General features: G+C 42.8%; 1 protein-coding gene across 4 annotated transcripts in view; it reads right to left on the minus strand.

The window, feature by feature from the left end:
• LRRC8B (leucine rich repeat containing 8 VRAC subunit B) overlaps positions 1–15,859 on the minus strand; it is a 91,192-nt gene extending 75,333 nt beyond the window's left edge. For all 4 annotated transcript variants that reach the window (XM_061186342.1, XM_061186345.1, XM_061186344.1 and 1 more), the window contains exon 1: positions 15,736–15,859. The gene's annotated coding sequence lies outside the window, so the exon portion shown is untranslated. The remainder of the gene's footprint in view (positions 1–15,735) is intronic.
• Between the last annotated feature and the right edge of the window lie 901 nt (positions 15,860–16,760).

Genomic DNA, 16,760 nt, shown 5'->3' on the forward strand with positions numbered 1-16,760 from the left:
ACTAACATCTACCTTATTTGGGAGCTAAGCTACACAGTCTCTCAGAACGCCAGCTTAATCGTAAAAATAGAAATAGTTCTACCTGGCCTTTCTCCCTTCACGTTGATGATAACATCAAATGCAACGGATACTCCTTTCGCCCAGGAGGCATCAGAACACAATTGCCCATGAAGGGGGAAACTCCTGGCAAATACAAGCCCTGCTCCCCCCATAAAACCTACCCAACGTGCCCCCAGTTTTCAAGCCTTCTGGGAAACAAGGAACTGTCCTGTGTGCAGTGATTACCTGCTTTCCACAGACTTCTCCTGCGCAAAAAGAGTCACTATTCTTCCCACAGAACACACACTACTTCTCCCAAGTCTTCTCTCTTTTCTAGTAAGACACTCATGTTTAGAAGCTGTCTTTTTTTTTTTTTCTAAAATTAATCTTCACAGCATCTTTCTTTTTTTTTAATTAATTAATTTATTTATTTATTATTTTTGGCTGTGTTGGGTCTTCGTTTCTGTGCAAGGGCTTTCTCTAGTTGTGGCAAGTGGGGGCCACTCTTCACCGCGGTGCGCGGGCCTCACTGTCGCGGCCTCTCTTGTTGCGGAGCACAGGCTCCAGACGCGCAGGCTCAGTAGTTGTGGCTCACGGGCCTAGTTGCTCCGCGGCATGTGGGATCTTCCCAGACCAGGGCTCGAACCCGTGTTCCCTGCATTGGCAGGCAGATTCTCAACCACTGCGCCACCAGGGAAGCCCTAGAAGCTGTCTTAATCCATTCGGGCTGCTATCACAACTCCCATAGACTGGGTGGCTTAATCAACAACATTTATTTCTCACAGTTCTAGAGGCTGAGAGGTCCAATACCAAGGTGCCAGAAGATTCAGTGTCTGGTGAGAGCTCACTTGCTGGTTCACAGAAGGACCTCTTCTCGTTGTGTCCACACATGGTTGGAAGGGCAAGGGAGCTCTCGGAGTCTGTTTCATAAGGGCACTAATCCTATTCTTGAAGGCTCTACCCCCATGACTTAATTACCTCCCAAAGACACCCTCCCCCCCCCAATACCGTCACCTTAAGGGTTAGGTTTTAACATACGAATTTTGCGGGGGACATACTCAGCCTATAGCAAAGCTATGATTTTTAAAGTTGTGCTAATATAAGTACATTCACTGGTAACCTGAAATTTGAGGATTTGGGGGACTCCATAAATAATCAGAAGGAACTTAGTCCCTTCCTTCTACAAAAAACTGAAAAGTTAGAAATTATAGTAAAACTAGTAAAACTTCAGTAAGCATGGTTGGACTTACGTAATTACCATGGGATGCTTGTGATGAAAGAAAATGAGAATATGTACTCCTATGACCTCTTCCTCAAGTTTTTTTCACATGAGCCTCCTCTGCTCCATCCCCACTGCCCTACTGGGTCTTCCAACATGATCTCTCACATCTCCAACACATCCTCCACATAACAGCCAGCATCACTTCCCAAAACAAATCTGATGTTACCTTCTGCTTCAAAACCTTCCTTGTGGCTCCTGGGCTCCTCCTGATGAAGCTGAGTGCTGTTTATGGGGTTAAAAATGTATCTCTAAGGCCACCCCAGGCAGAGGCTGAGCCAGAGTCAGCACTGGGAGTTCCAACTCCCACTCTAGTCTCCAGTGCTCTCATTCTTCCATTCATGACACAAAGGGGAATAGCTGACTTTGGCAGGGAGGGCTACATCGGGTATATACTTAAAAAACTCAAAGTGTGAGATTGATTCCAAGCATATTTTCACATCAGTGTAAGAGACATTATGGCAGATAAAACTGGCAAAGTACTATTTCATCAGGCAAAAAGAAAGGAGCCACATGGCCAAAGAAACAAGAATTTAAAGCCAAAAAGAACTTCAGGCCCTCATGCCACAATGCAACAGACACATAGAATGTTCACCTTCTTTAGCTCCAAAAATTTGATTCACATCCCATGACTTTACATATTAAAACATTGTGCTAAAAACTATTTTCCCTCTACATAAAACACAAACATAAAACATAAGTGATACAAAAGTGTTTTATAAGTGATTATAAAACATAATATTCACTTTAAAAATAAGTGTCTGGAAATTGGAATTGGTTAATTGGAATATTTTATTTAATCTTTGGGTATTTCATTATGGGTGTCTAAGAACCTGATACTTGAAGATGTAATATATGAAAGAATGAACATACATGTGGGAAGGTTAAAAACTACCTGTGGCCACCTTCTCCCAGATCTTATGGAAAACACTAATTTCCATAACATAGAGAGAATATTTAATTGTAATTCTAAAACAAGCACAAAATAAGTGCACATTGGTTTAACCACTTATTTTTAAAAATTCAATGGATGGGAGCAAATACTGCAAGCTATCAGTAATCAAGACAGATTTTTAGTTAATTTTTTTAAAAAGTCTAATACTGACTAAATACTTTGAAGGGAGGAAAACCTAAGCTGGCAAATCTCCTCTACTGAAAGGTTAAGGTGAACAATACTAACTCAAGCAATAGGATTAACAACTGGTAAACCGTAAAACCAGCCCAAGATTCCTCCCATGTAATATGCTTCAGTAGATTTGTCTTTTGCAGTGGGGTGACTCTGTGGCATTAATTTCTGTACTACATCCCCTCCACAGGCTCCTAATGCTCTTTGCTCACCTTCATGATTATGGGTAAAGAAAGGTCTGGTGAAGTGTAGAACAATGGGAAAAGTAGAGCGTGAATCAGCTCATAACCCCAGTGCCCCCTCCCAGTTGGGTTGGTCCAGTTCTATCACCAATAAAGAACCAGCCATGCCTGAAAAAACCTAGATCCCTTTTTAGCATTGTGAACCATGTTGGAGATGCTTATTATATCTGCTTTGTTCTCTATTTCTACAGTGCCCATCACCATAGCAACAAGGCACACAGATGGAAAAGTAGGCTAGAAATACCTAGAAATGGGGGTGGGGATGGGGAATATGGAAGAAAGGGCCTTTCACTGGTTAAGAGAGAAAAGGCTAGAATTCTTCTATCAACACAACACTACAGGGCACTTCTAATGGAAAAAGTAGGTTTTCTTTGCAACAACAGAAAGCAGCCTAAAAATTCAATAAATATCAGTGCTTGTAGGAGGTAGAGTGGCTAACTTTTGGAGGTTTTAAAGCCAGGTATATTTTATTAGAAACTCTTGTGTGAACGTAAAATAGCTAGTGGGAAGCAACCGCATAGCACAGGGAGATCAGCTCGGTGCTTTGTGACCACCTAGAGGGGTGGGATAGGGAGGGTGGGAGGGAGGGAGATGCAAGAGGGAAGAGATAAGGGAACATATGTATATGTATAACTGATTCACTTTGTTATAAAGCAGAAACTAATACACCATTGTAAAGCAATTATACTCCAATAAAGATGTTAAAAAAAAAAAAAAGAAAGAAAATCTTGCGTGCAAATCAAAACCTTTACACAGCAACCAATTTTGGAAATTACACATTAGTTCCACAGTGTGGATGATTACTACTTAAAATTTTTGGTTATTTTGTTGTACTAAAAGTTGAGACATCTGTTAAGGAAGTGTGGCTGGGAAGATAAGTTGATACAATGAATATTTTCCTGAAAGTGACAAGTTTATCTTCCAAGTTTTTGTATAAAATGTCCCCAGAGGAAATCACTGGGTGGAGTGGTGAGGGTGACTGTTGTTTCACCCTAGGGAGTCCCTGTCCCCATCAAAACTGGGACAAGGCCTTTCCCACCTCCAGGCCCTCTGCTGTCTGTAAGAACATCTTCACACTCCAAGGTCTCCATTTTGGTTTTTGTTTGTTTTTTCCTTTTCTACTGCCAGCCTGAGTCCTCCTTGTTCATAATTTTCTAGGACATTTGGAATGCTTGGGATATTATTTATATTGTCACTGGTCAGGAAGTAGAACAAGGAGCCACACTGGCCACATAAGCTACTTGGGGAGGTTTTCTACGTAAATAAAAATGGTGTAGATATTAAAAAAACAAGAGATGCTTTATGGACCAAATTGAGAGAGTTTAACACTAGCAACTTAGAGAGTTTAGCAGAAAAAGCAATGGACAACTTTATGGGAATCTTAGGTCCTTGACTCAGCCGCTAACTAGCTGTGACACTGGATGATTTTTACTTTGCCTTTTTCAACCTTAATGTCTTATCAGTAAAAAGAAAAACTGAGATGGAACAGGGATATGAACTTGAGGTGTTCTAAGGAGGATTTCAAGGCATGTTAAAATGTTATGCATATGTGTGTAGTATTCTGGGAAAGACCCTCAAGGATACCTATAATATAAAAAAGGTTAAAAATCGATACTCTGTAAGATCTCTTCCACACAACTCTAGAATACCATGACTTGAATCAACTTACCCAAATAAACAAGGCTTTGAGCTCAGACTCAGGTGAGTGTAATACTCAGGTCTTCTCAAAAGTCCTCACCCAAGGGACGCTCTCCCTGACCACGCTGTGTCACCAACCACTACCAGCCGCCAACCACTCTCTAGCCCTGTACCCTGCTTCATTGTTCATCAGAGCACTCAGTACATGATATTATATGTCGGATTTGCTTATCGTCTATCTTCCCTCCTCTAGGATGTACGCTCCATGCTGTTTTCTTCATTGTTGGATTTATTCTCAGTGCCTGGCAAATATTAAGTGCTCAAAAAATACTGAATAAATTTTTTCTTAATCCATAAAATGAAGCACGGCAGACCCAAAATTCAAATACATTTTTTTCTTTTTAAAAAATCTGGGGGCCTGCTAAGAGCAATGTACTCTACTAAGCATTTTGTGAGCATATCTGTCTTACTTAATCTTCATATGATCACATTAAGGCAAGCTTTTCAATTTTTAGAGCCTTCTATAAAATAACACATCTGGGAAAAGGAGGCAGGCAATATACTGTAGCAAAAGTTGTTTCATCAGGTACCAGATCTACAACTAACTTGTAGAGTCTGCTGAGACAAGCCACAATCCCCTTATAAACTCAGTATCCACATTTGTATCCTGGGAATAACACTCGCCCCATCTCCCACAGGTCATCAGGAGAATAAATGTGCATATAAATGCTTCAGTATGTTAGAAGTGATGTACAAATGTATAATAGAGTAAGTAATGTGGTGGGGGGTCCCTGTAAAGTGTTTCAGGAGAGATTTGCTACAAGCTGCTGGGAGAAGGCAAGAGCACAGGGGACATCTGTACAGTGTCCTTACATACAGGGTGTCAAGAGCATCCAGGATCCAGGAGGACCCAATAAAGACTTACTAATCAATGGGAATGACAGCCAGGCTCAACTCCTCTCCCTTCAGAATGCATTACTCTGTAAAGAAAAAAATGTCCCAAACCTAGCCTGGGACCAAACCTTTTTGCATGTAATTCACAACCTCCTCTTGGAAAGAAATTAGCATTGCTGACAAAACACTGCAGAAAACTTTTTTCCAATGGGATTAAGACTTGTCCTTAGAAATCAGTCACCCACTGACCTAGGTGACTGTCAGTCAAGCACCTGGTGATCCTTACCAACATTCTATTTGTATATAGTCTAACAATGTGTATAAAATCTATGTATTATTTCTAAATATTCTAGGAGAGTTTGAGTGCACATTCCTAAAATGGATAATGGTGATTCTATCACTTTGGTATCAAATTAGCTTCCATCAAGTCTTTTTAAAAGAGTGATAGGGCTTCCCTGGTGGCGCAGTGGTTGAGAATCTGCCTGCCAATGCAGGGGACACGGGTTCGAGCCCTGGTCTGGGAAGATCCCACATGCCGCGGAGCAACTAAGCCCGTGAGCCACAACTACTGAGCCTGCGCGTCTGGAGCCTGTGCTCCGCAACGGGAGAGGCCGCGACAGTGAGAGGCCCGCGCACCGCAATGAAGAGTGGCCCCCGCTCGCCGCAATTAGAGAAAGCCCTCGCACAGAAACGAAGACCCAACACAGCCAAAAATAAATAAATAAATAAATTTATTAAAAAAAAAAAAAAAAAAAAAAGAGTGATAAGCTCTAACCATGTTCTTTCCCTTTTGAATGTTCTTGTCCACCACGAAGAAATCTTTAAATTGGCCTATTGGGCCCTTTTTCCTTAGAGTTGATAGCAAATTTGACTGAAAAGTTTTCTTTAGCACCCAAACCAGTTGATCTTCAAAGTGGGGTAAGGGGTTTGGGGCTTTTTGTTTTTGGAAGGAGGAGTGCTCTGGTAGAATCTACTTCCAGATCACCAATTAACCCTCCTCTAAAAGTATGTGCTTCAGAACACCTGATGTCCAGCTGGTTCCTTCTGGCCATCTCCCTTTTTTCCCTTTTCACAGTCATCCTCTCCCCACGTTCCACAAGAAAGGTAAACATCTCATTTCTCAGGAGTTTGCTTATGGTGCATTGCCTTGGGGAGTAAAAATCTCCAGGGCTCCAAGCTGAGGGTCATTTGAAATACCTGTAGGGTTATAGATGTTAAGAAAGTGGTTGACTTTCAAGACTGAGAAACCCTTTTGGGAGTTGGGGAAAGTATCCATTTCTTTGCTTCAAACAACACTGGAGGGAGACCCAATCAAGTTGTTGGACAACAGAACATGGAAAATCATTTTTGTGATCAATCGCTAGGTAACTTTTGTCATACACCTCAGGAGTTTAAAAAATAGAGTGGAATTATACTGCCTTCATTCCCATACACTTATTTATGTGGTAAGGTGTTTTAACATTTACATTTAAAAAGAAGCCTTGATTATGAAGCCTATCTTATTTTAGCAATAAGTTTTACTTATGCATAAATAAACTCTTTTTAAGCCCCAGGCATCTCACTGAGAATTTATTTTCCATAAAATTTTACCTATGCTTAATAATTATTCATCAAAATTCTAATATACTTGTTCTGGTCAATGGTATATTAGTCAAAATCATAAAAACTCAATCCAAATGAAATTCTGTTTAACATTTAGAGGCTTATTGTCACAAGAACTTAAAAAAATATAGTGTGTATATATGTGCGTCACAAGAGTATGATAAGGTAATCAATGAAAGATTTTCAAACATAAGACTGTTAAATGGGGATTACGTTATATAGAAGAAGAATGAAATGAGTTCCACAAGGGAAACAACTACGTAAAAATTCCCAGCTTGTCTAGACCAGCTTGTTTGTGTGTTTTTTAAACGGATGACATGGTAGATATGAAATCACTGTGGTATTTAAATTAATTTTAGCTTCCACTGGGTACATTAAAAAGAGTGTTTTTTTAAATCAATATTTATAATATCAGAAGTGCCATTTTTTACAACTATAAAAAAATTTAGATCTTAACTTTTAAAATGTATGAGGAGAGGACATAGTGTTTCAAAATCCTTTTAGGGGGTACTGGACAAAAAACATTACCAGATACTTTATTCTAAACTGCCTGTAAGGACTTCCCTGGTAGTCCAGCAGTTAAGACTCCACGCTCCCAATGAAGGGGGCCCGGATTCAATCTCTGGTCAGGGAACTAGAGCCCGCATGTCACAACTAAGACCCCACGCAGCCAGATTAAAAAAAAAAAAAAAAAAGTTGCTTCTATCTTGCTGTACTCTGTGCCCAAGTTTAGTCTCCAAAGCCTGGAATTGAAAGCACCCTTGGAGATCCTAAACTGTCTGTAAGCCAAGAACCTGTGCTGACCATCTAAATGGGTTGACCATCTAAATGAATTTTGACTTCTAATAGAAAGAGCCAGAATTATTTCAGTAAAGTCCAAAAGCTGAGTCAAGCATCCCCTGCAAATGGCCAAATCCAGAACTCTAAACACAGTAAACGTTCAGTAAACACTAGCTCATTAACAAAATATTTTGGTCATTCAACTGATAACTATTAACAGCATATATACAATAACTCTTCTTCCTCCTTCTAACCTTCAAGGAAATCTTTCAAATTTCCAAATACCAGTCAAAAGTACATTATTGAAACAAAGCCCTGGACTAGATAATAAGTATACTGAATTTTACTGCCTAATTCTTTCCCACATATCAGTTTACATGCCAAGTATAATGCCTGGCTCAGGAAGCTCACTTGGGAGATGAACAAAATAATCTTTATCATGAAGGAGCACCTAGGAGGAGGCAGAGGCATTCTCTGGCAGAGGGAATATAACAGATGCACAAGCATCAGAGGCAACACAGGGAAGGGATTCAGGAGCTCTTATGAGTGGCAGGCAGAGGGAAGGGTCTGGAATGGTCTTTCACAATAGGTATGCTTGAACTGACTCTTGAAAAGATGGGCAGGTGTTTGACAAGGGGATATGAACACAGATAGAGAAAAGGAAAAAAAAAGCCATGGAGTGAAGGCATCTGGCTACCTTGTACCTTCCTCCCTGCACTGCAGACAGTTTAGGATGGCTGGTGCATGGGGGTGTGACTGTGCGCGCTGTGTCCATGGTGCACGCGTTGGTGATTTAGAAATGACGGGAGGGGAGCGGGGGGCAGTGAGAGGTGAAGCTGGAGAGTTGTAGAAGCAGACAGAGGAAGACTGTTATTATATGGCTCTCCAAGGCATTTGGAATCGATCCTTTGGCAAAGCAAGTCATTAAAGGATTATTAAACCAGGTAGTCGTGGTATGAAATTTGCCTTTCACAATGATTATTTTCCTGTTGTGTGGACAACCAATTTGGTGGGGGGAAGAAAGACTACAAACTGAACTACCATTTGGAGGCAATTAGCAGCAGTTCTGGAAAAGACTCGAGGCAGTCAAGAGACTGTAAAGGAAGGGCACTGATGGGAGGTACCTTAAGGATGTGGCCTCTGGACAAACTGGTCACCATCATTTAAGGAGCAGTTAAGGGGGGAACAAAGCAAAGAGAAGCCCAGAATGAGTTCTACACATTTTAGGGTTATGTAATTGGGTAAATGGTATTGCTATTTGCAAAAATATGGAATCTAAAGATGATTAGCAAGTTTTGGTGGGGGAAAAAGTATCTTTGGTACACTAACTCCAGGCCCTTACTGTTCCATAAGGCAGGTAGCACTGGTGATATCATCCCCATTTTAAGTTCAAAGGGGTAATTTTTTTTTTTTTGCCCAAAACCACATGTAGCAGTCTGGGGAGTCCACTACATACCAGGCTTAAGGGCAGATATACAAGGGAGAAAAGATCCATGCTTTCACATAAGTTATATTCTGGTGTGGGCGGGGAGGGAAACAGAAGATAAACAAGCCAGCAAACAATAAACCAAAGTCTGAAAGACTACGACGGAGAAAGGCAAGGGTACTTTATCTGAGGTGATCAGGGAAACTATATCTGAGGTCACTGGAGCTGACCTTCCCTTGAGAAGGAAGCAGCTATGCAGATTCATAAGAGAAGAGCGGTCCAGGCAGAGAGCAGCAGCTGAGAAGCCCCGGAGGTAGGAATTCCAAATACCGGGCAAGTGGTGAGCCAGAGGAAGCCGCAGCTCCAAAGGCATTCCTGGGAGGGTGGAGGTGAAAGCCTTGCGCCCCCTTAGGGCAGTGCTAGCAGAGCATAAATACTCTGGGAACCTGCCCACCAAGCACAGCATTGTGCATCTAGAAACTGCATCATGACTCACACTTTTCGAAGACAAGTCATGGCTCAGTTGCCTATTTCGGCATTGAAATAGGGCCAGGAACAAACTCACTTAGTTTTGCCTAGAGAGATGAACTTTAAAATCTTCAGATGAACAGAATTCATCTTAAATTCATCTGCTCAGAGCAAGAAACAACCTGCAGTCCAATGGCAGGCGGCTCTGCCCCCAAGGCTCCGTCAGGTCCTCACATGTTACACAGGACAGAGCCTCCCAGCCACCCTCCAAGGCCCTCAAAGGGACTAGAGAGGCAACATTTTCCCGAAAGGATGCCCCATTAGCTCAGCTGGACAGGATAAGGAGAAATGGTACCCCACTGCCAAGGTGCCAAGCTGGGTCCTGTCAATGAGAGCCTGAAAGCCTTGGAGAGATTGGATGTTGGACTGCCTGCTGGCTCTGAGATGCGCCATCCCAAGCACGGCAGTCCAGCCAGCTCTCTGGAACACACTGCCTACGCCTCCCCTCCTGTGGTCATCTTCCACTGCTGCTTTGTGGTCTACCTATTCTGCCAACATTCCTTCATGTGCCCCCATTCAGCCAAATGGCTTCAAATTCCCCTCGCTAAGGGTGATGCAGATCAACCCTCTGACCCTCTCTGAAAAGATCCTACTTTACAGCCAGTTTTCTCAGATGCATCTGCTTGGTGTATCCAAAAGGAAAAAGCAGCTGAATGTAAAGTTTGTCAATATAGCATGAATAAATTATAAAAGAATTAAATTGTTCCTGAATTAGGTGACCCCTTTCAGAGCATCACATGGAGAAGTTATATATTATGAACACTTACAGATGACTCCAAACATTACGGCTTCTTTGGAATGGCGCTGGAAGCCTGTGGCACACTCTGATCCCTGCTTAAGGCAGGCTCATCTCGTGTCCAAGCTCATTTCAAGCCACACTTCCACAACATCTCTTTGCTCCCACTCCCTGGCCAATTTTTTGTTCCTAAAGTCACCATACAACCTCCAACCATAAGACGCTTGCACATACTTTCACAGCACCTGTACGTCTCCTTCCTAATAACGTTGGTAGTAGCAATTTTTCATGTATTTGCAGTGATTGATTCTCCTGTCTCCCCCAGTAACCAGTAACCTCCATGGTGGTATGGACCACGTGCATTTTTGCTTACTGTTGTGCCCCTAGAACCTGGCACAGTGTCTGGCACACAGTAGGTGCTTAACAAATAGCTGCTGAAAAAAAATACTATGAAATACACTCATTGGTGGAATGTTTCTGCTTCTGAGAGTGGATGTGGCAAAAAATCATTCAAATCAAGGCTGGAAAAGGTGAAGGCTGAGCTATTCTGGTTTTTATAAAATATATATATACACATACAGGAAAGACTTTGCTAGGTTTAAACTGATTTTGGGGACAATTCTCAAAAAGTCTGACTAACAATTTAACAACACTCATTTGGATATGTATGGAGGTGTCCAATTTTAAAACTTTTTTTTAATGGAATAAGAGTTCATTTTCAAAAAGGTTCATCTAGATTAGGCCAAATTAAAAAAGAAAAGCTACCACTTACTTCATCAGGCACAGCTTGTTAGGTACTCTACATACATTTTTTTCATTTACTCCTCATATCTGAATCTTACCCCCAGGTTACAGATTAGGAAATTGAGGATGCAAGAGGCATACTGAGTAAGTGGGAGAGCCAGGATTCATATCTAGATCTATTTGATTCCAAGAGCTATATCTTAAATCTAAGCCACACTATAAGCTAAGAAATAGGTGTGACATTGAGTAATAATGCGTTGCTCCCTCCCATGATAAGGTACAAGACTACAGTCTAGTACCATCAATTGGGGCCAGTATTTAAAATAGGATTTGGATGCCAACGATGTGGTAGCAGAGAAATGAGACAATTCGTGAAAAAGGAATAAGGAGGAATATGAACTAACATTTACTGAAAGCTTGTTTTATGCCAGATACTGGATACTGGATTAGATGCTTTCATGTTAAGATTTCTTTTAATCCTAAGAATCCTGTGAGATGGATAACAATAGTCAAGAAAAAAAAGGTATAGTATAACAGTGGTGTTCGACTACTCCAATGTTCCTTTCCCCCATCTTACTAAGGATGCGAAAATCCCACGTTTGAGCTGGGCATAAGCTTGTCTACAGTAAGGACAATATTCCCCAGTCTCTATTCCAGCTAGATAAGGCCATATTGCTAAAGTCTTGTCAATGAGATATAACAAGAAATGTATGACAGCCTCCAGGAAATTTCCTTAAGAGACCCTGGGCTCTTGCTTTTTCCCATCTTCTTCCGTTCCGTTCGTCCTCCCTTCTACACTTGGAACCTGGATGTGATGGCTGAAGCTCCACTTAGGACCATGAGATTGAGGGCCTAATTTGATGTTTGGTAGTTCTAAAAGGTGGAACCAGCCTAGGTCTCAGAGGATTTGTAAAATCATAATATCAGCTCTGGATTGTCTCTCTATAAGCTTTTTTTTTAATGTGAAAGAGAAACAAACATCACTTTGTTTAAGCAATTTTTCTTTGAGGTCTCTGTAACTGACAGCTAATCTTAACTAATCCAGCAACTCATCCAAAGTGATAGTGTAGGGTTCAAACCCAGGCTCATCAGTCTGCACAGTTCACGCTCTTAGGCAGAAGCCTGAAGAACTCCTGATTATAATCTGCAATAGATTTGAGGGGGAAGTGTAAAAATGCTGAAAAATATTTGAAAGAAGAAAAGAAGGAAGGTTTGAATATGCTTTCAAATCTGCATACCTGAGACAATCAAAGGGAATATGCTACTCGACAGTAAAAAATTTAGTCTCCATCAGAGATGGGCAGAGGAAGATCTCAGTCACCTGCATGGAGCTGGAAAGAGAAGAGAAATAGAAGCTGTGTAGCTGATAATGTCTCTGAAAGATGCTGTTGACCGAGGAGTGGGCATTGTAGAATAGAGCCCTGAAAATGGCCACAGGATGAAACAAACAACAAAGAATTACAAGGAATCCTGAAATTGAAGAAGCAGGAGATGAAGTTCAAAGATACACAGTCTGGAAAGAAACAAGCAGAATCATATGACCCATATCAAGCAGAATCACATGACCCGTATCAAGACCAAAAAGGCAAAAGTAAAGGTCAAGGTTGAAGCTCTGACAACTCATTTTTATTCATTTCCTTTACATGGATTCACAACAGCATTGCAGAGGTGAATTTAAATTGTGTTGCAATTGAGTAGAATCCTAAATAAGAGGAAGTCATAGAACAGGGAGTTTATTATTACCCTTTGTTCAATTTCTAAATGAACAGCACTGAAAAGAACTTAGCAGAGAGATACAGTGATTGGAGTTAGGCCTAATTTTATTTAAGATCACTCTTAATGATCCAGAAAAGGAAAAATAAGTTGTTATGTCTGCCAAAGACATTATTTTAAACACGAGAAAAAAACCTCAGTCATAATAAAGGTGTGTAGGAAGTTTAGAAAGTATAGATAGGAAATAAAATGCAAGTGGGCAATAGCAATGAAAGAAAAGGCAACAATATGAAAACAGACATGACAGAAATTAGAATGTATTTTACAATTGGTTAAAGAAATTCTATACTATAATTGGGCCTCCCAAATTCCTATGAGTGGTCGCAGGTCTGTACTGTTTGCAGAGCAAGCAATACTCCCTGCGTCAGGAAAGCAGCGAGGGACATGCTATATAGGAGGCAATGAAAACCATGCCACCGAGTCTGGAGCAACACGACAGATTCAGCATACATTTGTTTCTGATAATATCAGTGTAAGCTAGAAGGATGCTGGAAAGAGAAGCAAAAATGAAATTTGGAAATTCAACTTGAGAAACACTAAATGAACATCAGATATTAAATAGGCTATTTTTTATGGGCAGTAAAAAATCAAAAAGGAACATAAAAATACTTGGATACCATCAAAAAGGATTTTAAAATTACAAAAACTTTTTTATAAATAAAAATTTTGGCTCAAGCAAGAATCTTCTACATATTATTTCCAACCTTCAACTCCAGAAAACAAAAAAAAATCACAAATTTCAAACCACTGCAGGAAAATACCCACACAGCCTAAAAAAAATGTGGAGGGATAACAGAATATTATTCAGTACTAAAAAGAAAAATTATCAAGCCATGAAAAGACATGGAGGAAACTTACATGCATAATACTAAGTGCAAGAAGCCAATCTGAAAAGGCTACAGACTGATTCCAACTATAAGACATTTTGGAAAAGGGAAAACTGTGGACACAGTGAAAATATCAGTGGTTGCCAGGGGTTGGGGGGGCAGGAGGGATGAATAGGAATATCACAGAGGAGTTTTAGGGCAGTGATAATATGATATAGGATCATACTCTGATATTATAATGGTGGATCCATGTTCTTATATATTTGGCCAAACCCATAGAATGTACGACACCAAGAGTGAACCCTAATCTAAACTATGGTCTTTGGGTGATAATGATGTCTCAATGTAGGTTTATCTATTGTATCAAGTGTACTGACTCTGGTGGGGGATGTTGATAATGGGGGAGGCTATGCATGAATGGCAGCAGGGGGTACATGGGAACTCTCTGCAGTTACTCTCAATTTTGCTGTGGACCTAAACCTGCTCTAAAAAATAAATTATATTTAAAAAAAAACAAACAAAACTTGAAAGACCTGGTACCCTTTTCCAGAGATATTGATTAGGGTCCTTTTCATTTTAATGAACGTTGGTGCTTTCATTCTGAGGATTCGATTCGGAGGAATGAAACAGCAATGGGGAGGGGAATGGTTTTTAAAAAGCAAATCTTAACTAGTCAAATGAAATCACTCCCAATGTGAGAATCTTCCTGTTAGGCTGGACATGTTGGAACACTTTTCCAATTTAAGAAAAAAAGAACGTTTCAAAGAATAGTAAATTTAATTCTAACATGTAGTAGATGGATAGTAGGTATCATGACTCAACTGTACACTCAGCAACAACACTGTCTCCCTCATTACCTGAGCTAAGAGTAACGTCTGACATGTTAGGGGCCCACTCACTTGTGGGATTGGCTGTCATTTTATATTCCTTCAAGGGTGAAGCTGTTGACTAGGGAAGCCAGGGGCAAAAGAAAGTCACCTTGGCACTCACAAGTCAAAGAGCATTTTCAGTTCTCAGGAGGTGGAACCTCAGCACGTGGAGGGTACTGGAATTTTTAAACAATTATACTGCAGTTTGATTGCTTCTGTGTACTACAACCTGACCCTTAGGTTTTAGGAGACCTAACAGTCTGATAAAGACACATACCATTTCATTTCCTCTTAGAAAGCAGTGTACACTTTGCCTATATTAAGTTGGTTAACTATTTGCAATTTAAAATCTTCATACCGATATCTTTTTACGGACTTAAAAAAAAGTTTTTGGCAAGGCGAATTTATTCAAGGAAGTTCACGGGCAGGTTTTCGTTTTTAAATCAGGTTTATCCTTTTTTCTGGGGAGGTGGGAAGAGGGCTGCTGAGAGGGAGTCTTTCTGACCACAAAGAAGTCTTCCACAAATGTCGTCTGACTAAAGGCAACCTATGGACTTTGGGAAGTCAGGTGAGGACACAGAGTGACAAGCCAACACCCAGCCTCCCCGCCTTCTGACCTCTCAGCACCTGCTCAACGGCAGCCCAGTAAGGGGAAACTCTTAGCTTCTCTCTCGAAATGGGTATAGGTTGCTCCCTTCTCCCTCAAACAAACGAATGCCAACACCACCATTAAATCGCAGGCGAACAATTGTAGATTTCCCACGAGTAGAAAATGTTTGCCAACAAACAGCGCCAGGGCAGGCGGCAAAGGAGAGCGACCCAAGGGCGGACGCCCTCCGGAGAGGTCTGCTCATCTAGGGAGGGCGAGACTCCAGCCCAGGAAACCAGAACCCGGTTCCCGCACCACCCCGAGGACTCACACTCAGGTGCGGCGCCGTGACTGCTGGGGGAGACATGCGACCGCCTCGTCGCGCCGCCCACTCCTCCTGCCCCGAATGATCCCAGCACCCAGAAGTCCCTCGGGGGTATCACTCCCCTTCTCCTAGAGACGAGGGAGTGGCAAAACCGCGCCTCATCTCTCTAGCCCAGCCACCTGCCCGCAGGCCCGGCTCGCAGGTGAGGCGCGGACAGGTAACCGCACCTGCTGCGTCCCCTCACCCGGTCCTCCGCCCCCACCACCTGGGTCGGCTCGGCTCCTCCTCGGTGACCAGGGGCGTCCCGACCCGACCTACCTGCGTGCCTCCGGCCCCGGGATCCGGCGCTCCTCACGGGGTGCGCCCCGCGCCGCTCCGGGCGCGCCGGCGGCGGCCCCGCGCCCGCACTTCCTTGCTGCCGGCTGCTGCGGGCTCAGCGGGAAGCCCCAGCGCTGCCAGGCTCACCGCCTCCAACCGGCTCCATTGTGACGCGGCGCGTTCCGCCGGCCAATCGGTGCGCGGCGGCGCGAACCGCTGACTAAGTTCGCTGGGGGAGGAGGAGGGGACTGGGCGGAGGCAGGAGGCGGAGGCGTTGGCCGCGCGGCGGGGGTGGGGGCGGAGGAGAAGGAGGAAGGGGAGAAACGGGCAGCAGCTGCTTCGGTAGTTGCTCCTGCTGTTAAATTTGCAGCAGCCTCGGCCCGAGTGTTTGCCCAGCTTAGGGACTGTGGGGGCCTGTGACTCACCCCTTGCTGATGGAAACAAAGCGCGGCTGCCATCACCCGGGAGCGCGCCATGTGGCCGCCCGGCCCGCTCGGCACAGCCTCGGGTGCGCAGGCAGCAGTGCACAGCTCACGTCTCGCTGGGGCTAGGAAAGCGGGGGGCTGTTTTCAAGAGACGGCAGAGGGGCTTAGGGCTATCCAGGTGCACATGCAAGGGACTTTGGAAGTACAATATTTATGTGTCGGACCACTGCCTTCTCACATGTGCACCCCGAGTAACTTGTTATTTACATAACGTGTTTTGAACCTGAAGGGAAGGCTCGGGTGGAGCTTGCGGGAAATCCCTTTACCTTTCCTTACTGCGTACTTAGGATGCAGGGCCGAGCCCCTGTGTGGCAGTTTACAGTTGTACCAAACTAAGCGGCTTAAGATTCTGGGCCTCCAAAAGCATCCGTCTCTCTCATATGTCGTTATCCTCGGGATGGGGAGGGAACAACGCGGTAGAGGGGTCTCGCTTTACTCATAACTAGGCTTTTACTGCTAAGAAACTGCCGGTCTACCCTATCTACTGACCCGCTCTTTTCCCTCTACAGTTAAGTGGGAAAAGTTACAATGTGCCTTACA

This window comes from Eubalaena glacialis, chromosome 3 (assembly GCF_028564815.1).
Source record: "Eubalaena glacialis isolate mEubGla1 chromosome 3, mEubGla1.1.hap2.+ XY, whole genome shotgun sequence".
NCBI classification, from domain to species: Eukaryota; Metazoa; Chordata; class Mammalia; order Artiodactyla; family Balaenidae; genus Eubalaena; species Eubalaena glacialis.